Here is a 24,764-nt window from a genome sequence, read left to right on the forward strand (position 1 = left end):
AACATTTGACAGCACAAGTAGGGGAAGTGAAACACTATGCAGTTACCCCAAAGTTATTTTTGTTTTCTGTACCAGAGCACTTAGGCATTACTGCTGTAATAAACATAGATGCTACCAAAATTCCAGGGTCATTGTCATGTTAGCTAATGTTTAGAGAGAAATGAGTAGATTTTCAGATATAGATGTTTTGGTTTACATCTCACCAATACTTTTATAATTTCAATTGTACATATGCTTCTATAATGAGTCATATATCCTCAGAGTTGGATCAAAAGTGAGGATAATTCTGTGCACCTAACACCCTAGATTTTTCTGTATTTTATTGTTTTATTCTTCATGTTCTTCCTATGTAGTGCCATATACATTGATGTCTTCATTTATTACCTATTTTAAGAGAAATCCAGACTCAAAAGCCTTCAAATGGGGTGATATTTCCAGGTCCATGACCAAGGCTGCATCCCTGTTTCTGTTATTCTCTCATCTCTTGTCTTTCAGACTAGATTTCCTCATGGTTACAAAGATGACAAAAAACAGTTGTGAAAATTTGCTACCCTGTTCATGTGCAGAGGGGTAAGAGACAGGGTATCTCCATTAACTAAGGAATAAAACCTCTTCTAATCAATGTAACTGAGTCAATTTAGATTTCTCTGTATCCTAGCACCAATTATCTTTCCAAGGTAATACTATTGGCTGATTTCCTTAATTCTGAGCTCTGACATCTATCTGGGGTAAAGTGGCTGTGATTATCATGATTACTTTAGAAGTTTGGATTAACTGATACCTTTCCCAGGAACTAGAGATGGGTCAACTTTCACTGAGTTCCATGGGTTCTTTGGGGAAAGATGGATCCTTGAACTAGATTGTTGCTATGGTACGGTCTGAATAGGGGGCTGATGATGGTTAGACAACTTATAAAGTCCAGGGAGCCATCTATATGTTCAGAATATCTATGTTTGTGTATTTAGCCCGGGACTCTCTTCAGATCTCTCAGCAAAATTATCCAGTTGTTACTTTACATTTTCAATTGAGTGAAATAATTATAATATCTAAGAATCATTTGGCATTTTCTATACATCAACTACATTTATTAAATGTTTACTCTCCCATTCTATTTAAAAAATTAGTCATCTCTGTATCTCATTGTAGATTGGCAGCATAAATACTATTATCGCCTGAAAAAACATTTTTTGACAATTAAAGTTCTTAAGAAAAGAGAAGGCTTGAAGCAATGATAAAATTTCTTGTTGAAATTGGGGCTGTAGGACAATTTTGCTTCTTCTCCAGAAGAAAATTTATCCTACACCGAGTAGAGGAATGAGGAGGCTCCAATTGTCAGAATAAATATTTTCATAACCAAATCTGTTACTTTATTTCTCTTTTTAAATTATTTAATGGGTTTAATTGATCTTAGGGTGAAAATTGACTTCCTTAGTATAAGATATTTTGAGCTCCATATCATTTGATTTTCTATACAGCGTTGTTTCTCATTGCTCTCACCTTGTTTTTTTTGTTTGTTTGTTTGTGTTTTGCTTTCTAATCCAGTTATATTAACCTTTTAAACTTAAATGTCTTTTATGTACTATTTTATTTTTCACAAATGTTGTTTCTTGTGCCTGTAATTTTTCCTTTTTTACGAAGGAAACTGCATTCTTCCCAGGATTTACCTTATGCTTCAGTTTCAGGATCAGTGTCCCTGATTCATGAGATACAGATGGGAATATCTATATCTATATCCATATCTATATCTACAGACATATAAACATATATACACACCCACCATGTCCACATGTTCCTAACTGCCTTCTCTACAAGAATGAAAGCCCTGTGTTTTGTACTATATAACCTATTTTAATAACCAGCATACAGTAAGAATGCAGGACTTGAACATAGCTTGTTTGGATCCATCTCTTGATTCTGATATTGACTGACTGTGATAGAGAATGACTTTATTTTCATCTAGTTCATTTTCTCTCCTTGCTTGACACTAGTCCCAGTTCTTGGCTGAATCATAGAAACCTATTGCTTATGGTCTTCTATGGCCTTTCTTTGTCCACCAGTTTGCTTATGATAACTGAAATGAACTTGGAACTCAGGATTTGAAGATAAGCTACAAGAAAGAAGAAACCTGTGTCCCTGAATCATTGTTTGAGGGAGCTACTCATCTAACTGAAGCAGTCATTTGGAGTTTACTTATGTGAGATATTAACTGCTACTGGGTACAATATATAGTACTCATTATACATGTTTGGTTTGTTTCTTGTAGCACTTATTCTTGTACTAACAGAACAACTCTTAACCTCTCTGTGATTCCAGTTTCTCCCATTTCTTATAGGAATAAGGAAAACACTAAATCACAGAATTTTGGAAACAACTGATTAAAAAAATATGTGTAAATCAATTATAACAAATGCTGACAGTATGTTCACTATTTGTTGAATGGATTAATTGTTTTAGTGCCTGTGATTAAGTAAATACAATTTGAAGATGTTCCAAAGTAGTGCTTCACAGGCTATATTTGGTTCATTGAGATATAATATATGACATATGTAGTGTTAGACTGTAAAATGTTAAACACATATACATTGGCTACTATCAAAAAATTTTAGATTTCTTATTAAAATCTAAATTTCTGGTATGATTTGAAAATATATGAGGAGCTGGCCAAAATTTGGTCTCAATTCCAACTTGATAACAACCAGGTGAAATACATAGCTGCCACTGTCTTTTGATGGGACACAAACTTTCCAACAACTTGTTCCTGTCTGCTTACTCTGAGGTTAACCAGTCATTTATTATTGTATTTAGGGTATGGCTATCAAAATTGGAAGAAACAACTAATGAACAAAGAGAGAGTTGAATGTTTCGAAAAATGGGTAGGGACATATCTCTTTAAAAGGTGAAAAGCCTATCACTCTTTAGGCTTTACCTCTGAAAGACAAACCGGCATGATCCTGTGAGTATTTCAGTGTTACTTCTGATACAGCAACCATTTATTGAATCAGCTTGTGTTTAAATAAGATGGTATTGCACAAAATCTATATTTAAAACACTTTTGTGAGTGGTAGATCTGTTCTTTATACCATGTAAGAGAAATAGCAAGATATCCTACTTTCATTATCAGAAGGTCTGTTGATAGTTGAAAATTGATGCGAATAGACAGAATGAAAGTGTTCTTTCTATAAGAGCAGCATAAGCAAAGGTATTTGTAAATGTACCTGAGATACACTCTAGTTTCATCACTCATGCTGATTCTCACTTTCTTTATATAGTAAATAAGAAAACTGTGATATGTTAAGGTTTTCAAACATTGTTGCATGAAGTTCTAGTGATAAAGGGACAACAGAGGTAGAATGAGTGGATAACTGGACAAGAGTCTTATCCCGGATTGCAACCTCAAATAGAGTATCTAGGTTGTATGCCTTATAAAGCATTAGAACTTAATGAAATATTTTTTTTAATGTTATATCTTTTCAATTTAAAGGTTTAGGTAACCAGTAGGATAAATGACAGCTATACTTCTTTCAGTTTCCTAAAAAGAAAAAACAAGCAAACTAATAATAATGATAATGATAAAGCAGAAAGCAACCTATTGGACTATTTTGAGGGTTTGGTTTTTCATGTTTATGATGCATAAAGCTATATAAACAACAAGAAAGTTATTTTCATCTGGTCATGTTCCCAGATACCACATAATATTATGTGAGGTTAAATAATTTCTCTTAACTCTAATATCAACATGTATCCCCTAACTAGTGAAATGAGTTAATTTCCTGGGCTACATGTCTTCATATAACTATGAAATAAGATTTGATAGATATATATTTGATTGTCTCAATATACAATGTTAATCTTATGAGTCCACAAATCTAATTTTCCTCTAAAAACATTCTTACTCTGATTTGTATGACTATGAGATCATGTTTAACACCAGGAGTAACTCTGTGGCCTGTTTCATCAGAAATAGACCCTTGGGTTATTAGGTTAAAAGCAGAGGAAATTCCAGCTCCATCTTTATTATTCGATGATAATACTATTCTGTCCATTTCTATTGTATTTCAATATTTTTGCAGTACCACAGAACTTAAGTAGAACTCAAGCTTTTGATTTTTTTCCTTTTATGAGAGAGAGGATAAGACGGAGAGAGAGGGAGGAAATTTTGAAATGTAAAGATTTAACCATGACTAATATTAGCAAATATTTAAGACAGATGAGTCTTCTCATAAATTTTAATGAAGAGAATATTTATAGATTTCAGTGGAGAAAGGAGATTTACTGAACAAGAGACTTTCTTGCCAGACTGATCTGGGCCAAGTATTCTAATGATAATCCACTTCAACTGAGAGAGGTAGACTCAAACATCAGGCATGTACATATTCCAATGAAATTCAGATTCTTTTAAAATATGCATTCACTGACAGTGTGATAAGGTTTTCTAAAGAGCAAAATCTGTTTACAACTGATTTGTATTGAAAACTTTAATAATCTCCTCCAATAGTTTTCTAAATCATGAAGATGTCAGATAAGTTTATCATGTCAGATAAGTTTTTCATGTCAACAGATTATTGACAAAACAGCCTGACACTGTTCAAGAAAAAAATGAAGCTCTTCTCTTTTAGATTTTATTTTGATGATTACTTCTATCCATAAGTTCTACATAGGAAGAACTTATAGATAAATAAATTGGTAGTTGATAAATAAATAGAGAAATGTTTCAGATAGTCAAATGCATATCAAAAATTAGTCTAACTGGGGAGCCTATCAAGTTGTCATTTCTGATAAAGTAGAAGATTCATACCTACTATTCCTGGGCAATCTCATCAAGAACAAACACTATGTTGATTACTCCTAAATCTATCTTCAGCTCATATGTCCTACAGGGGGGCAGATTAATATCTTTGGATACCTGCTGAAGAGAAACACATTGCAAACCTATATGCTTAAAAAGACCCCGATAACATTATTCCAATATGTAGTATGTAGTCCCTCTCAGTTGTCTCACTACATGGCACTATATCCAACACATTCAGCCAAATGATTAGTTTAGACTTTTTCTCTGCTTTCCCTTCTTTATCATATCCCTCAAGTTACCTGCACTGGTATAAGTTCTAATTACTCTTTTTGAATATAAATTTAGAATATGGTACAATAATCTTCAGTTTCCCTTTTCAGGGGTTCATCATATTTTATCTGAACTGATTTCTTGCCTCTATAATCACCTCAATTCTACTTTTTTTTTAACCCAAGAAGCAGAATTACATAATATATAAATCTAAATATCATTCTTAATTTAAAACATTATCTGTTAATAAGTCAGTCAATTTAAATCACAGTCATACAGAAAACTCTGCCCAACAAATACAGAGATTTGTCTTTTCAAAGTCCTTAAATATTTTAAAACATTTTAACAAAGATATAGTCTAGAGCAATTGGAGTGTTGGAGTAAATAGGGGATGAGAAGAGGAAGGGGGAGAGCATGGATCCTAACTCATTGAGCTGGCTTTACGGTTGGGTAGAGAATTCATAAGTCAACACATGTTCCTCTCAAATTATCATGGTCATTATTATCTATGTCTATGGCATTAAATTGTGAAGGAGGAGGAATATGATGCTCTCCTAAGTTTATTCCTTTCTACGTACATTGATTTTTAGTCCCAGGATGATGGAGAAATTATTTCTTTCACAATGTGATTTATACTATGATATGAAAAAAACTTCAAATCAGATCTTTCAGATACACTGCAAAATAATGTGAGCTATAAAATTACTTAATTTGTTGTTCAATTTAGAAATACATAACTGTAAAAAATGAGGGAAACTTTATATATAATACTGTGCAATGAGATAAGAAAAATCTGTAAATAAGTTTTCAAGACTGATGAAAAAAATAAAATAATTTTAAAAATTTAAAAAGCTACGTATGTTAAAATGCAGCACCAACAAACTCAAGGTACTTCTGAAAAATGTATTTGAAAATGAAGAAAATGATCCAAGAATGAAGTCTGAGATTCAAGAAAGAAGAAGAAGGAAGGAAAGAACGAATGAAGAAAAGAAGGGAGGAAAGGAGGGAGGAATGAAGGAAGAAAGGAAGGAAGGAAGAGAGAAAAGAAAGGAAAATGAAATAAGAACACACCTAATGCCCAGATCTTAGTTTCTAATACCATTCTTCATTAAAAGGAACTAGAGTTCCTTGGATGAATCCCAAATTCTAGGACCAGGGCAGAAATATATAAGATGAGTGTCATAATGTCAGAAAATAAGAATGTATGACACACACACACACACACACACACACACACACACACACACACACACATGCTCATACATAAATGGAGGTGTAGGATATATAAGTGGACACTTAGGTGTCAACTAAAAGAGCTCCTACTGGACAAAGCTGGAATAGTTTGACCAAAAAAACCAGAAACCTTTGCAGATACCAGTGCCAGGGTTAGAAAACCTGAAATTGAGGAACTGCTGAAGGCTCAGTGTGGGCAACTCTGATAGTTACATCATTCAGGGACCCCAGTCATAAGGGGATCCCCACAATTTTGTGAGATCTACCTCCAGAAGCTCAACCAAGTTCTCAGAATAAATATCTGAGAAAAATCCCCATTGGCTTCTGGTAGGGAAAAGGGGAAAGGAACCATTTTGAAATACCACAAAGCTCTGGGTTCTTTTTAGCAAGCCCTGCCCTCAGGTAAACTAATTAACTAGAGCCTAACATGCTGGGATATTAGCACAGCCTAATTAACTTAGCAGAAAGGAAATATCCCAATTCAGCTGAGACAAAAAACAAAAACAAAAGAACTGAGAAATACTTATGAAGTTCACAGTCCAGAGGCATACTCTTACTAAAAGACTGAGACCTAATTATAAGATTATAGAACACTTCCCTCCCACCACACCTCACCACCACATTACTATAAACCTATTTACAGCAGTCCCTTTACCTAGTACATTATGTCCTGCTTCCAAGGGAAAAAAAAATTACAAGGTATATCAAAAGGTAAAATAACAAAACAAACAAATCAAAAAAAAAAAAAAACAAACACACACTTGAAGGGATAGAGCAAACATCAGAACAGACACAGCAGGAATATTGGAATTTTCAGACTGATAATTTAAAACAACTATGAGAAAGCCTTTGATGGGCTTCTTAGTACACAGGACATGGCTGAGGAAAGAATTTCTGAGCTAGAGGCTATATGACAAAACCATGAAAACCAGAAAGCAAAGAGAACAGAGACTGATAAAAACAGAGCAGACTATCCAAGGACTGTGGAACAGGTACAAAATGCAAAAATGGGACTATCAGAAGGAGAAGAAAGAAAAGAACAGAAGAAATATGAGAAATGATAATGACCAAGAATTTTCCCAAATTAAGATCAAACACAAAACCACAGATCCAGGAATCTTATAGAACATCAAGCACAATAAATGCCAAAAAAAAAAAAAAAAAACTTACTAAAAGACACCAGATGGGAAAAATAAACACCTTATCTACAAAGGAGCAAATACAAGAATTGCATTTGACATTTCCTCAGAAACTGTGAACTGAAATAAAGTATTAGAAGAAAAAAAACCCACCAATGTACAATGTTGTACCCTGTGAAATTTTCCTTCAAAAGTGCAGGAGAAATAAAAACTTTTGCAGACAAACAAAATTGAGAGAATTTATTGCCAGTAGACTTAAGCTGCAAGAAATGTTATAAAAGGTGTTTTAGAGAGAAAGAAAATAACATGGGTCAGAAACTTGGATCAGTGTAAAGAAAGGAATAGCACCAAAGATTGAATAAGAAAAGTTAAAATAAAAACAGTTATTTTTCATATTATTAATTGATTATACAAGACTTTGTTAAGTATAATAATATCAAGAATGTATTTGATTATACATGTTTATATTTTATACATATATTACATATATGTATGCTTATGTAAACATATGTGAAATGAATGACAGCAATGAGGCAAGGGACAGGATGGAGAAACTGGGATTATTTTGTTATCATATGGTACTCACACTGCCTGAGATGTGTATAGTATTATTTGAAAGTGGACTTAGATTAGCTGAATATGTATATTGCAAACTCTAGGGCAAACACTAAAAAAAAGTTTAAAAACAAAAAAACAAAAACAACAACAACAACAAAAAACTGCAGCCAGTTAAGCAGACCATGCTTTTTTCCTCATGGGGGTCCTGGTATCTAATGGCTGCAAATAGTAGCCTATTTGGTAATGTATATAAACTGTTGCTCATATGGGTTGCCCAAAGTGACATGGAGACAGCCCATTCTAGTAGACATTCATGTATGACCTCATATTGTCCCCAGCATAGGCTCCAGACAGGTATGGAGTGGTGGCTTCTAAAAGCCTGAGCTAGACAGGCCAAGGTCCACATTGGCCAAATCATAATGTCCATCTGCACCAAACTGAAGAACAAGAAGCATGTGATTGAGACCCTATTCAGGGACAAGTTCAAGTTAGCTGGCTGCTAGAATTCTACATCTCCAAGAAGTAGGACTTTACCAAGTTTAATGCAGATGATTTTGAAGACATGGTAGCTGAAAAGCAGCTCATCCTAGATGGCTGTGGGGTAAAATACATTTCTAACAATAACCCCTGGACAAATGGTGAGACTTGCACTCATAAGAACTTCAGCACTGCCCTGTGTTTACTCACCAATAAATCCTACTTCCTGTCCAAAAAGAAAAATGAAAAACAACAACAATAACAACAAGTATAACTGATATATTAAGGAGAAAAAATGTAATCATATTTAATGCTCTTTTAAACCCACAAAAGGCAGAAAAAGAATGGAAATCAAAAATAGTAGCAAAAATAAGGGCAAAAATAGAGAACAGGAACAGATATAATCAATGCTAATTTCATCAAAATCACTCAGAATGTCAGTGGTCTAAATGGACCAATTAAATGATGCAAATTGTTAGCTTGTATCAAAAAACAAGACCCATCTATATGTTGTCTACAACACACCCAATTTAAATATAAAGACACATATTAATTACAAGTAAATGCATGAATAAAGATATACCATGTTAACACTAATCAGAAAAAGAGAAAAACTAGAGTAGCTATCTTAATTTCAGAATAAAGTAGAATTCAAAGCTCAAAATGATATCAGGGAAAAGAGGTGGTATTACATACTGAAAAAGGGGTTTATTCTCCAAGAAGACATAACAATTCTTATGCATCTAACAATACAGCATCAAAATACATGAAGAAAAACTATTAGAACAGCAAAGAGAAATAAATAAATTCACTATTTAAGTTAGAGCTTTCAACACCCCTCTTTCACCAATGAGCATATGTAGGAGGCAGAAAGTCAGTAAAGACCTAGTTGAACTAAATAACACTATCAACTGTACATAACTGATGTTTGTAAAGTATTTCACTCAACAACAGTGAAATACACAACTCTTTTCAAGCTCACATGGGACATTCACCACGACAGACCACATACTGGACCATAAAACACTCTAACAAATATAAAAAGGTAGATATCATACAACTGCTCTCAGACTACAAAGGAATTAAACTAGAGATCAAATAAGAGAAAGATAACTGGAAAATCCCAACTAAAACACATAGAGACTAAACATCATACTTCTAAATAAGACATGGATCAAAGTAGAAATTTCAAGACAAATTTTAAAAATATATTTATACCAGGTTAATATATACAAGTCAATGGCTCTCCTATATCCAATTAATAAACAAGTGAAATTTGAAATTAAATATGCAACACCATTTATATTAGCACACAAAAATATGTAATACCTAGGTATAAGTCAGCAAAACATGTACAAGATCTGCGTGATGAAAACTGAAAAACTCTGATAAATGAAATCAGAGAAAAATTAAATAAATGGATAGATAGTCCATGTTCATGGATAAGAAAAATCAATATTGTCAAGATGTCAGTTCTTCCTAACCTGATCTATAGATTTGACATAATTCTAATCAAAATTCTGCAAGTTATGTTGTTGATATCAACAAACTGATAGAGTTTATATGGAGAGGCAAAAGAGCCTGACAATGATGAAGGAGAAGAACGAAGTTTGAGAACTGACACTACCCTACTTCAAGAATTCTATAGTGCTGCAGTAATCAAGACAGTGTGGTATTGGTGAATGAATAGACAGATGAATGGAATAGAATAGGAGGCCCAGAAATAAACCCAGTAAATATGTAAGTCAACTGGTCTTTGACAAATGAGCAAAGGTAATAAAATGGAGCAAAGATAGTCTTTTAAACAAATGGTGCTGGAACAACTGGACATCCACATTAAAAAATAAATAAAAAAGAATCTAGACCCAAATCTTACACCCTTCACAAAACTTAACTCAAAATGGATCACAGACTGACATATAAGACACAAATCTATAAAACTCTTTGAAGGTAACATAAGAGAAAACCTAAATAAACTTTGGTATGATGATCACTTTTTAGATAAAACAACAAAGGCATGATCCATGAAATAAATAATTGATAAACTGGAATTCATTAAAATTTAAAACTTACATTCTGTGAAAGAGAATAAGACAAGCCTCAGATAGGGAGAAAATATTTGTTAAAGGCATATCTAATAAAGGACTGTTACCAAATATGTACAAAGAACTCTTAAAACTCAACAGTAAGGAAACAAAAAACAACAAAAAGCAATTAAAAACTGGACCAAAGACCTTAACAGACATCCCACCAAGAAAGATATATGCAGGGCAAAAAAGCAATTGAGAAGATGTTCCACAACATACTGTTATTAGGGAAATGCAAATTTAAATAACAATGAGATGCCACTGCATACTTACCAGAGTAGCAAAAATCCATAACACTGACAACTGCAAATTCTGCAAGGATATGGAACAATTGGAAATCTCATTTGTTGCTTGGGGGGGAATAGAAAATTGTACAGCCACTTTGGAAGACAGTCTGGCAGTTTGTTACAAAACTAAACATACTTTTACCATATGATCCAGCAATAGCATTCCTAGGTATTTGGCCAAAAGAGTGGTAAAATTATGTCCACACAAAACCTAAACATGGATGTTTAAGCTATTTTCTTCATAACTGTCAAAACTTGAAAGAAGCCAAGAAGTTCTTCAGTAGAGGAATGGGTAAATAAAATGTGACTCATCCAGACAATGGAACATTTTCAGCACTTAAAAGAAATGAGTTATCAAACCCATGAGACAATATGGAGGAAACTTAAAAGTATATTACTAAGTGAAAAAAATAGCCAATCTGAAAAAGGACACATACTGTATGATCCCAAATTTAGGACATTCTGTTCAAGGCATGACTATGGAGATATATATATATAATCTCCAAACTAGTTTCCACACACTAAAGAATCTTTAAAATTAATATAAAAATTGTAAACTCTAATATAAAATTAGTAAGAGATATGAGAAGGAAATTCACCAAATAAAAAATAGAGGGCTAATACACAAGTGAAAAAATATCCAAATTTACATCTAATGAAATAAATATAACTTAAAACCATAAGTAACTAGGCTTTTATCTGTCAAATTAAAAACAAAATGTTACTATGTGTTCCTTTTGTTAGTGTAGCTGTTTTTATGATATTATCTGTGTTGACACTTGGCCAGACAAGCAGGAAATTTCAGGTGTGACTAGTTAAACCCAAAATTATTTAATATTTCCTAGTGTTAAGAGCATAACAGAAAACAAGAGCCCTGAAAGTTAACATGTCCTTTATTTCATCAATACCACTTGGGAACTTGAGAAATATTTTTTTTTTAATCAACAAATGTTTATTGGAAACCTACTAGTCCATTGGTGTTCAAACTTTACTATGTAAAGTACTTAAGTCTTTGGTGTATAATTTTTAATGATATGTGGGAAATTTTAATAAACCTAGGCTAATAAAGCTGAATATAAAATAGCATTCAGTATGTTCTAATTTTGTTAGTTACATTTGCATCTATGTATAAAATATACAGAAGCATATCTGTTAAAATCTTATGGATATTTATATGTATGTGTATCATTTTCTACACTGTACTCACTTTCTATTATAATGTATACTCCTGTTTTGCAAAATGAAGTTCTATCCTAAGATATAATGAAAATATACATTTTCCTCATAGAAAAGTTGAAAAGTGAGTTTGGTATCAGTGCAAAAAATCCATACTCTCACAGAATACATTACTACTTAGGAAATTATAAGTTTTCTAAATTCTATATAATCATATATATGAAGGTTTATATTTATAATAACTTTATTAATTAATAAATTTTAACATCCTAAGGATGAAATGTGAATTTTAATGTATGCATGAAATATTAATAAACATAATTGTTAATAGCTGCATAATTCTACATAATTTTTCATAATTGCACACAGTCCCATTGTCCTGAAACCTATTTAGCTATTCCTGGACAATTATATTTCTTATATAAACATTATAAACAGTACTAAATTACATATTTATATGTATTTGCATGAGTTTTTAACTATATAAATATTGTTTCTTTTAACAGGTTTGTAGAATGGTATTGCTGTGTGAAAATGCCAAACTTTTTAATGGATCTTTGTATATAATGCAAAGTTTTTTTCTTTAGAAATTTTGATGTTCTTCAAACAGGTCACAGATTAATTGTAGAGATGTTAGCAGTTTAGTATTGATTATATCAATACTGTTCTCTAAATAAATGGCTAAAGCCTTAATTTAAAACATGATAATTTTGGAAAGAAGACTAATTTTAGGAAGGGTAGGACACAGAGTTAGTTGGTTTCATTAGGCAGACACTGAAAAACAGTGGATAATTTTTAGGAAAAAACAAGGAAGCCTGAGGTTGAGAAAAGCATAAAAGAAGGAAATGAATATGTATGGTAAGTAATCTTAACTACTTTTCCTGGCCCATACCAACTTGTACACACCTATTGTTTCAGTATTGAGCGATTGAATCCTGCTGTTTACCTCTTTTACAGACAGACATATGAAGAAGTAAAAGAAAGAAAAAATGATATTCAGTGGGGTTTAATATTCTTACAAAGCTGGAAATCAACTTTAAATTGCCTTTTTTGAACAAATTATGGAAATATGCGGCTGTCAGATTTGGGCTGCTACTTACACTGTGGTTGAGGATATCTGTCTCAGACAGGAATGGATGTGAATATTGAGTTTCCACTAAGAGATTAGAGGCTTCCTGTTGAGATTTCCTGACCAGTGTCTTGAACACTTTTGGAAGGAAAACAGCCAGTTTTGTTCATGGTGAAAGACAGAAAGACCACATATAAATCCCTGCACTATTGTTAGATTTTAACTTCTCTGCATCTTCAGGATACATGCTTTAGCTAAAAATTTCTATACTTCCTCTTAAGTCGTACTGACTAGGAACAGTTGGAAATATATATGTAACAATTTTCTTCACCTGGAAAGAAATTTTCTTTGGGAGACTATATTTAGAGTCTCTGTATTGAGATGAGATTTTTGTTTCTACTAATCGGTATTTTGAGAGCATTCCATAATACTCTATTGAGACACACTAGCATTACTCTCACATAGGATGTTCCCAAAAGCAGTAAAATACAAACGTACCAGAGCATTAACTAATCACCACAATCTGAGTAAAATTTAGTTTTAACCATGGAGTGGAAATCTAGCAAGGAAGTCCAGGCTGTTTGGAAAAGATGGACTTTACAGCCTGTGGGCAACAAGAAACAAATGCTGGGTTTTAGACTGGAAAAATAAAAACATAAGTGTTTGTAATTATTCATTCCTTTATTCATCAATTATTGAAAATTAACCACTGAAAATACAAGCAAGGTTAAGTAAGGTATGGTCACAGTCTCTATCTCCAAGGAACCAATGAGACAAGTTGCAGATATCTAAGAACTATTCAAACCTAATATTACTTTGAGGAATAGGATAAGTGATCTTGAAAGCAGAAAATCCAAATATGTGAGCAGCCTAAAACCCTGATTAAGGGATTTGTTCATTTCTAATTATAGAAATATGAGAAGAGATATAGACACATTTTAGATTTTTTTTAACATGGAAGAATATAAATAGAAGACTAAAATACACCTCGTATTTTATTACCTAATAACAACTATTTTTATTTCTGTGAATTGTTTTACCTTTAAAACAATTATAAAGAAAGAGTTTAGATAAAAAATGGTAATCAAATTCTATCTTCTTTCCACTCAAAAAGAAAATGGTAATCACCATCCAGAATGAGGGTTTTTATTATTCCTAATTATTTCTTTATATTTTAAATGTACTCAATATTCACAATGAATATATTAATTCCTATGTATAAATATTCAGAACCCAATTTTTTAATGTACATTATTTTAATTACCTTTCTATCTTTCTCCTTTTTATTTACTTATTTATTTATTTATTATTTATTTTTGGCTGTGTTGGGTCTTCGTTGTGCGCGGGCTTTCTCTAGTTGTCGCGAGCAAGGGTTACTCTTCATTGCGGTGTGTGGACTTATAGCAGTGGCTTCTCTTGTTGTGGAGCATGGGCTCTAGGCATGCAGGCTTCAGTAGTTGTGGCATGTGGGCTCTAGACTGCAGGCTTAGTAGTTGTGGCACACAGGCTTAGTTGCTCCGTGGCATGTGGGATCTCCCCAGACCAGGGCTCGAACCCGTGTCCCCTCATTGGCAGACAGATTCTTAACCACTGCACCACCAGGGAAGTCCTATCTTTCTGCTTTAATTGTAATTCCACACATGCTTCAAAGTTTGCCTTAATGCTACCTCACCGTTTCCTTATACAATATCACTGGCACAAAATTTTCTTTATATGGGTCCATATTAAACATCAAGGAGGAATGAAGTGTTAAAGTCTAGGATGATGCGGAGGTAGTGGAACAAATCCAAAGCTCCATGCCAATTATTTCTGTTTCCCAAAATCTATTTGTTTTCAGTCAGTTTGGGTGGCTAAAACAAAATACCATAGACTGGGATGTTTAAACAACAAACACTTTTTCTTACGGTTCTGGAGGCTGAGATGTTACCCTCGAGTTGCAGGCAAATTCAGTGTTTGGTGAGAGCCAATTTCCTGGCTCGTAGATTGTGGCCTTCTTGCTGTGTGCTCATATGGCCTTTCCTTTTTGCCTGTTCCTGTAGACAAAGTGCTCTCTCCTGTCTCTTTCTCTTCTTACAAGGGTATTAGTCTCATCGTGAGGACCCCACCCTAATGAACTAATTTAACTCTAATTACCTCCCAAAGGCTCCACCTCTAAATATTATTACATTGGACATTAGGGCTTGAACATAATGAATTGGGAAGAGGGGAGAAGGACACAAATATTCAGTCCATAACACCATTATAGTCTTTTAAAAGGCCTGTCTTTTACCACTGATTGACAATTCAGCTGTTCAAGTCTAGCATGATATCTGACACATATTTTTTAATCTAGTCTAGAATAGATCAGAAGACCAGGTGAGCATTTTTCACAGCTAGTATCTCTCTGTAATGCAAAGGGGTAAGATTGATATGTCTAGTGTAAACCTGTAAGGGTAGAGCCTTTTTCTACCAGTTAAATCTATGTGCTACTTATTTCCACCATTTACACAGTCCTCCACCTGTTTCCTCTATTTATTTATGTATTCTCTTACTGCTCTAGATAGACTTCAAACAAGTAGAGAGCAATAGCAATGCTCTTGCCTAGTGTGCTCATTGTAATGCATACATTATAATACATACAACTATAACATGTGAAGCCTTTAGATTGAATGCATTTCTCCATAGTCTCCCATAAGGACTGCTAGAGGGAGGAAGAGAAGAAGGTTAGGAGAGAAAATGAATTTCTGTAACTTCTTCAGTCCCTTTTCCATTCCTCTACTCCTAAACTATTAATCACAGAAACATTTATATGCTTGCTGAATTATCTATACACAGTCAAAAAACATCCTGCCACAGAAATTCACCTGCCTGGGAACACACCCCTGAATTTCAACTTTTTACCATGTTTCACAGAGCACTTGGACTATTTCACTGTTGTCAGCTCACTGTTGATGACAGAATATAGGTTATTCTGCTGTCTTTTTATGACTAAATAAATAAGTAATCAAAGTTATACTAAGCAAAATGAGTTTAAACTGGTGGTAATTTAAAGGAGTGAGCAGTATCTGGTTATCTGTTATATAAGGAAACAAATCATGTCTTTGGAAACAGGAATATTTGCCTGTGTTTCACAACTAGCTTCAAAGGGTTTATACTGGACCTAAGCCTCTTTTCCCAACTGCCACATTATCATGTTTATCAATATCTGAGTTTACTCTGTAACTGGACTCAACCCTTACATATTTGGAAACTTTCATAAGTGGGCTTGAAAATTGTAAATTTTCAGAGGCAGTGGATAGTCCTGAATGGCTTCAAGTCTATCAAAAACTTCATGTTTCCAGTTCTTCTGTCTTATAAATTCATCTATCTGTCCCCCAAAGAAGTTATAAACCGAAGAAAGCCAATATCCACTTTATTCAGGCAAACAGAATAACAGCTCATTTTACCACCTTCTGAATAATTGAAAAATTTCTTCTATATTTTATCATTATCTACAACAGCAATCATCAGATAAGGAGAACAAATAAATCTCTTCACCAATAACTATATTAACTTATGTTTTTCCTTACTGTTAAAAAATAATTAAAATGGTATACAAAATTAAATAAAATAATCAGAGCAAATGGAGGGGAGAGAATGAACAAGATTAAGTTTCTAGGCTCTTTTGCTTACCTGCTCTTACAACTCCACTGAGATTCTCTGTTTGGCTTATCAAACATAACGTTTTATTTTTGTTCACAAAAATGCATACTTCCCAGAGAAAGCACTATTTCACAGCAGTTTGAACCTTTAGGAAATTGCGGAATACATTAATATCTGTAGATGGTTTTAAGTGTTATTAAGGATCTAAGAAATTTCAAAATTCCACAGCAAAAATGTTGCTTTCCTTACAGGGCTCTATGACAAATGTGTTCATTTAGGCACCAGGATGACTTGCGTGGAGTGATAATGAGGGAGTCAATATTCCATGGTGACTTGATGTAGTAGGTGACAAATTACTCCCCTCACTATTCCCCACATTGTTCCTTAGGGCCAGCCTCATAAATAGATGGATTTAGCTGTTGTAGCTTTAGTAAGAACTGAGAAGTAGCAAGAGTCTGCACTCATAGTCAAATTAGATTCTTTTCTTTAGACTCACTAATGGAACAAGTAAGAAAGACTGCTTCCAGAATGCTGCTATCAAGATCACATACTTTAACTGAAAGAGGTCCTTTTTTTTTTTTTTCTTTCATCTTCAGTAGCTCCTTATTTTAGTTTGATTGAGTAGTTTAATACCGGAAAACGACACCACTTTGATCTTGGTACATATATAGTGCCTCTCTAAATCCCTAATCTTATATATATATTTGTCACTTTCCTTTCTAAGCCTCATTTTCATCAAGTACAAAATAAGGAAGGTTGACCAATTGTTTCCAATGGCTTATTCAGAAGAATGGCTTAATTCTCCCCAAATATTCATTGCAAATCTGTTATAGTACATTATTACTTCTAACTGCCACCTTGCAAGGCACAAAGAAGATAAAATCTAGCATGGGGATAAAACCTAGCATGGGGGGATTTCCAATGGAATCAACATTAATAGCATTGAACTCTGACCTTTCTCTCTAACCACCTTTCTGCAATGTTGGAATCTGTAGTAGATACTGCTGGTGCTCTGTCCAGAACCAGTCTACTACCCAGGAGCACACATTCCTTAACTGTTCTTTTGAGAATTGGCCGCAGCCTGCACAAGCCAAATTATCCAGAAATGCTTGGAAGGTAATGTCCTCATCTTTGGGGGTAACCCACAGCCAATGACAGACTCATAAAATGTATAATACAGTAAGTCCCTACATATCATTGAGGTCTGAGAGCACGTTCATCTAAGTCCAACAAAGTTAGCCTAGGTAACCCAACTAACACAATCGGCTATACAGTACTCTACTGTAATAGGTTTATAATACTTTTTCACACAAATTAATATATTAATAAAACAAACACAAAAAACACAGAAAACACTTTTAATCTCACAGTACAGTACCTTGAAAAGTATAGTACTACAGTACAACAGCTTGCATACAGGGGCTGATATCGAGTGAACAGGCAAGAAGGGGTACTGACTGGAGGAGGGAAAGGAGGTGGGAGATGGTAGAGCTGAAGGATCGTCAGCAACAGGAGACAGAGGGCAAGCTGAAATTTCACTCACGCCTGACGTTGATGGATCACATGCTCGCATCTTTGAAAGTTTGCAACTTGAAGGTTTGTACGTGGGGGGCTTACAGTATTCTGGCCCTCCTGCTTCAAGCTGGTGGTTCACGATCGCCATTAATGATTCAGAGCTTCCTGTGGGATCAGACTTGAGCCTCAATTTCACCTGAACACAGTTCTTTGCTTGCTTTCTCCCTTGTCCTGTTTCGATTCCTTTACTCTCAAACAGGCTTCGTCAAAAAGTTCTTCCTCAACAAACCACCCACAGAAGAACCACTGTCTCATCTTATGCTTCTAAGAAATGTGACTTAAGACATATATCTTACCCAGTGGGGCAGGCTTCAGCTTATGCATAGCTAGCACTATGAGCTCACTTGCCCCTTTTGTGTGGCAACAACATATAAAAAGACACATCAGGGCAGCAACGTGAAATTTGACACTAAATCAAATCACAAAAACTACCAGATTAACAGGATGGACTCCATAATTTTCCAGTCCTGGGCTCTGCTTTGGTGCAATAGTGCCTTCTCAGTAGAAGAGATGTGGCGATATGGAGACACATATATTTGGGTAATTTACAAGAGCCATGGGTTATGTGGGGGGTATGGTGTGTGGTGTGTGTGAGAGAGAGAGAGAGAGAGAGAGGAGAGAGGGAGGGAAAGAAAAAGAGAGAAAAGATCTAATACAGTGGTTCTAAAACTTTAGTATGCATGACAATTACCTTGAGGGCTTGTTATAACAGATTGCCTCTTCTTCCAACCCTAAATTTCTGATTTGGGATAGGGCCTGGGAATTTGCTTTTAAATGAGTTTGCAGGAAATGCTGATATTGCTAACCAAAGCCACACTTTGAGAATACCTGGTCTACAAAACTGATATGCCATAGAATACTTTGAGGTAATAGAATGTTATACAATCTCTGTTGTCCAATATAGTAGTCACTAGCAAGTGGGTATCCCTAAGATGTCCCTAGATTGCAGGCTTATCTTTATTCACCTTAATTTCTAACCCAAGACTATATCCTTTCAAAGTCATTTATTTTCCATTATATTGGACCCAAACTTGATATCTTCCTCAAAGATGGAAATACTAACTTCACTTTTACTTACTACAAATTTTGTCTTTGCTTTTTCTTAATATAATGTTATTAAATAAGAAATCTCTGTAAGCAAGACACCTTGGAGCAGCACTTGCTAAGCCAGACTGTTTTGCTACATGGCAGATTTCCTACTGGTTCTTACCTGTCTTGCTTTCAGGTTATTCAGTATAAAACAATAAATTAACTGTTATCATTCATATCAATTTTGTTAGCCAGTTATGGACTTTTTTTCTATATCTTTCCACTTAATTTTCTTTCTGAGTTTACTGACTGACTTTATATCCATTCTTTAAATATATATTTCCTCCTTCCAGTATAGATTTATTTTCTGATCAATATTTTCCAAAACACTAGCCACCTCCTACTTGTTTTTCTAAATTACATATAATACTATTAAAAAAATCTTGTTATGATTTTTTACTCCCCCCAAATTTACTTCCCATCAAATGTAACACCACCATTTCTTTTGATGTTTATAGCTGAAACAGTAATTGACTGTCCCTCATTTATTTCAGAAATATTTATGAATAATAAAATATGATCGGGGGTACAGTTTAAAACATTTTTGGATATTGTGCTTATGGAGCTTAAAGTTTAAAACAATTCAAGTATTTATTTTATAATGAGAACCATTATAATAAATACAAGTAATAAATAATAAATACAAGTAATAAAAATAAATACAAGTAACACTAGTGTGTAGGTTTTAACAGGAAGTACTAAAATCCATACAGGTACCAATCAGTATATGATGCCTTTTCTAATAAAGTCTCATTTCATATCTGGGAAGTCTCACCCAGCATGTTAATGGGAATGGAAGAGAGAAAATGGAAGCAGGTCCTGATGCAGGATGAAGCACACTTTTTATTTGGGCTATTTGTTTTCTTATTGTTAAATTTTGAGTTTATTTTTAATTTTGTGTAACACTCCTTTATCATACATGTGTTTTAAAAATATTTTCTCCTGGTGTGTGGTTTCTTCTCATTCTCTTGACTGTCACTTACACAACAGAAATGTTCATTTTAATAAAGTCCAGCTTATTAATTATTTCTTTCATGAATTGTGCCTTGGTGTTGAACGATAATTGAATTTTGTATGTTACTGTTGTATCCTGCAACGTTGCAGTAATTACGTATTAGTTCCTGAAGCTTTTTTTGTTCTTGTTGTCATTTATTCTTTTGGATTTCCGACATAGACAATTATGTAATCTAAGAACAAAACAGTTTTATTTCCTCCTAGTCTGTATATATTTTCTTATCATGTCTTATTGCATTAGAAAGGACTTCCAGTATGACGTTGAAAAGAAGTGGTGAAAGGGGATATTTTTCCTTGTTTCTGGCCTTAGTGGGAATGCTTTGATTTTCTCATGATTTAAGTATGATGTCAGCTATAGATTTTTTTAGATCAATAGATGTTTTTGCCGGATGTTTTCTTCAAGTTGAAGAAATTCCAACTGTATTCCTAGTTTGCTGGGATTTTTTTTATCATGAATGTGTGTTGAATTTTATCAATTTTTATGCATGTATTCATATAATCATGTAATTGTTCTTCTTTAGCCTCCTTATGTGATGGATTAAATTCATTGACATTCTATGTCAAAATTACCTTGCATACATGGGAGAAATCCTACTTGGTCATGGTGTATATTTCTTTTTATACATTGTTGGATTTATACATTGTTGGATTTGATTTGCTAATATTTTTTGAGGATTCATTTCACCTATGTTCATGTGAGATATATATTTTTTTCTTGTAGTGTTTTGTCAGGTTTATAATTAAGGTAATGCTGGCTTCCTAGAATGAATGTGTAATTATTCCCTCTGTTTCTGTATTCTGAAAGTGATTGTGGAGAACTGGTATAATTTCTTCGGCACCTGGTGCTTTCTGTTTTAGAAGGTTATTGATTACTGATTTTATATGTTAGTAGCTATATCTCTATTCAAATTGCCTATTCCTTCTTTTGTGAATTTTTGATTGTGGTTTTCAAGGCATTCGTTCACTTTAAGTTATCAAATTTGTGGACATAGAATATTTCATATTATTCCTTTATTTTCATTTTAGTGTCCATGGGATCTATAATGATGTCCCCTCTTAATTTCTCACATTAGTAATTTGTAGCTTCTCCATTATTTTCTTAGTTAGCATAGCTAAAGTATTATCAATTTTATGGATCATTTCTAAGAATACACTTTGTTTTGTTGATTTTTTTAATCTTTAACTGATTTTGGCTCATATATTTATTGTTTCCTTTTTTCTTCTTACTTTGGAATTTAATTTGCTCTTCTTTTTCTTGTTTCCTAAAGTGGAATCTTAGATTATTGGTTTTAGATTTTTTCTTCTTTTCTAATATATGCATTCAATTATGTAAATTTCCCTCTAAGACATTTTTGCTGCATCCCCAAGTTTTGATCAATTGTATTTTAGTTTTTGTTTTGTTCAAAATATTTCAATTTGTTTTACTATTTCTTCTTTATCCCATGTGTTGTTTTGAAATGTATTATTTAATCTCCAGGTATTTTGAGATTTTTCAGCTATATTTCTATTAATGATTTCTAGTTTAATTTATTTTTGGACTGATAGCAGAAGACATCATATGATTTCTTTTCTTTTAAATTTACTGAGGTGTTTTTGATGACCCAGAATTTGGCCAAATTTGGTGAATGTTCCATGTGAGCTTGAGAAGAGTTATTATTTTTCTGTTGTTGAATGAAGTACTTTATAGATGTCAATTATATCCAGTTCGTAGATGATGTTATTGAGTTCAACTATGTCCTTACTGGCTTTCTTCTTCCTAGATCTGTCGACTTGTGATAGAAAGATATTTACATCTCCAACTTAGATAGTGGATTCATCCCTTTCTCTGCAGTTCTATTAGTTTTTTTTCTCATGTATTTTGATGCTGTATTGTTAGGTGTATAAGGATTGTTATATCTTCTTGGATAATAAATCCCTTTTTCATTATGCAATATCCCCTCTTTATCTCTGATAACATTTTAACTCTGAATTTTGCTTTATTTGAAATCAATATTCCTATTCTGGTTTTTCTTTCTTTTTTTTTTTTTTATTATTACTGGCATGGTATATAGTTATCCATTCATTTACTTTCAATTTATATGTGGTTTTATATTTAAATTGGTTTTGTTTAGACGACATTTAGATGGGTGTTGTTTTTTGTTCTTACTCTAACAATCTTTGTGTTAAATTAGTGCATTAAGACCATTGACATCTAAATTGATTACTGATGTAATTAGATTAATAGATACCATATTTGTTACTGTTTGCTATTCCTCACCCTTGTTTTTTGTTCCTCTTTTTGTCCTCCACTCTTTTCCTGTCTTTTATGTTTTTAATTGAGTCTTTTTATGATTCTGTTTTTCTCTTCTTTCTTAGTATATCAATTATTCTTCCTTTTTTTTTGAATTGTTGCCCTAGAATGAGAAATACACATTTACAACTAATTCAAGTCCACTTTCAAAAAACACTACACTGCTTCACAGTTAGTGCAAGTACCTGATAATAAAAAAAAAAAAGAATTCCCTCCTCCTGTCCCTTGTACTATTGCTGTCACTCCTTTCAATTATACATAAGCGTATATAAGTATACACACATGTATATGTAAGTATGCATAAATATATGTTGTTATTATGAACAAAATTTATCTGTTAGATTAATTAAGAATAAGAAAAATAATGTTTTTATTTTACCTTCACTTATTTCTTCTCCAGTGCTTTTCTTGTTTCTTATGGATATCTGGGTGTCTTACACATCATTTTCCCTCTTTCTGAAGAACTTCTTTTAACATTTCTTGCAAGGCAGACCAACTGGAAACAAATTTCCTCAAATTTTGTTTTTGTGATAAAGCCTTTATTTCTCCTTCACCTCTGAAGGATAATTTCATAGAGTAAAGAATTCTAGGTTGGTGTTTTTTCTCTCAATACTGTAGATATTTCGTTCCATTCTCTTCTTTCTTACTTGGTTTCTCAAAAGTCAGACGTAATTCTTATCTTACTCTTGTAGAAGTAAAGATTTTGTCCGTTTTCTTTTTTGTTTTTCCTAGCTTCAAGATTTTTTAAAATCTTTGATTTTCTGTAGTTAAAAAGTGATATGCCCAGGTGAAGGGTTTTGGAGGTTTTGTTTGTGTGTTTGTTTTTGGCATTTATCCTCTTGGTATTTTATGAGATTCCTGAATCTGTGGTTTTGTGTTTGACATTAATTTGGGGAAAATCTCAGACATTATCATTATGTACATTTTTTTCTGTTTCTTTCTCTCTCTCTCTTCTCCTTCTGGTAGTCCCATTACATATATGTAACACTTTTTGATAGTTGTCCCATATTTCATGAATATTCTGCTCTTTTTTTCTCTATTCTTTCTTCTTTGATTTTCCATTTATTGTGTGTGTGTGTATGTATATATATATATATATATATATATATATATATATATATATATATATATATAAAATCAGAGAGTCTTTCCCTAGCCAAGTCCAGTACATTAATGAAGTCATTCTTCATTTATATTTTAGTGTGTTTGATTAGCTAGCATTTGTTTTTGAGTTTTCTTAGGATTTCCATCTCTCTCCTTACATTGCCAATTTGATTGTTCTGGTTTGTTTTATCCATTACAGCCCTTAGCATATTAATTATGGTTGTTTTAAACTCCTTTTCTGATGGTTCCAATGTTTCTGCCATTTCTGACTCTGGTTCTGATGCTTGATCTGTCTCATCAGTGTTTTTTAGTACATCTTTTTTTGTTGTTGAAAACCAAACATGAAGTACTGGTTCAAAGGAAATCTAGTATATAGACATTTTATTTGTATTGGTATTGTGGTAACTTGGTTAGGTGTGGGGGAACAAGAAGCAGTCTACAGTCCTATGATTAGGTCTCAATTTTGGGGTTTCTTTGAGCCTGTGCCCTGGGTTGTGAACTTCAAGAATACTTTTCAATTTCCCTTCTATTATCAGTGGAATAATTGTCTGTGGTGAGGACAGAGTTGGGTATTTATCTCGCCCCAGGTTTATTAGACTCTAAGAAAGAACCAGTAGGTTAAACTCCATTAAAATAATTTCTTTTGTGGGCAAGCATGTTATGAAGAATAGAACACTCTGGCGTATTTCAAAATGGTTTCTTTTCCCCTTTGCCTGCCAGAAGCACTAGGGAATTTTTCTCTGCTTTTCACCATGACAACCTAGTAAAGACCCCGAAAGTAAAGCTCACAAAGATCTGAGGGCCCTGTATGACTCCCCTCCACCACCTGGGAATTTTTAACTATCAGATTTGTCCACATTGACCTTCTAGCAATTTGACTATTATGGTTTGTATTTTTCTACCCCGGAACTAGTTCCTTCAGAGGCTTCTTCTCTTGGGTTTCTGCCATAAGTTGTGATTATCTGTAACTCCCTGTGTGTGTTTCT

The 24,764-nt window shown here is 33.4% G+C and overlaps 1 non-coding gene across 1 annotated transcript; it reads left to right on the forward strand.

Moving 5' to 3' along the window:
* The first annotated feature begins 8,150 nt into the window (after positions 1–8,150).
* LOC132435702 (small nucleolar RNA SNORA70) lies at positions 8,151–8,285 on the forward strand. Its single transcript, XR_009521644.1, has one exon. It is a non-coding gene; the product is annotated as a small nucleolar RNA SNORA70 (small nucleolar RNA).
* Positions 8,286–24,764: the final 16,479 nt, after the last annotated feature.

This window comes from Delphinus delphis, chromosome 12, assembly GCF_949987515.2.
Source record: "Delphinus delphis chromosome 12, mDelDel1.2, whole genome shotgun sequence".
NCBI lineage: Eukaryota > Metazoa > Chordata > Mammalia > Artiodactyla > Delphinidae > Delphinus > Delphinus delphis.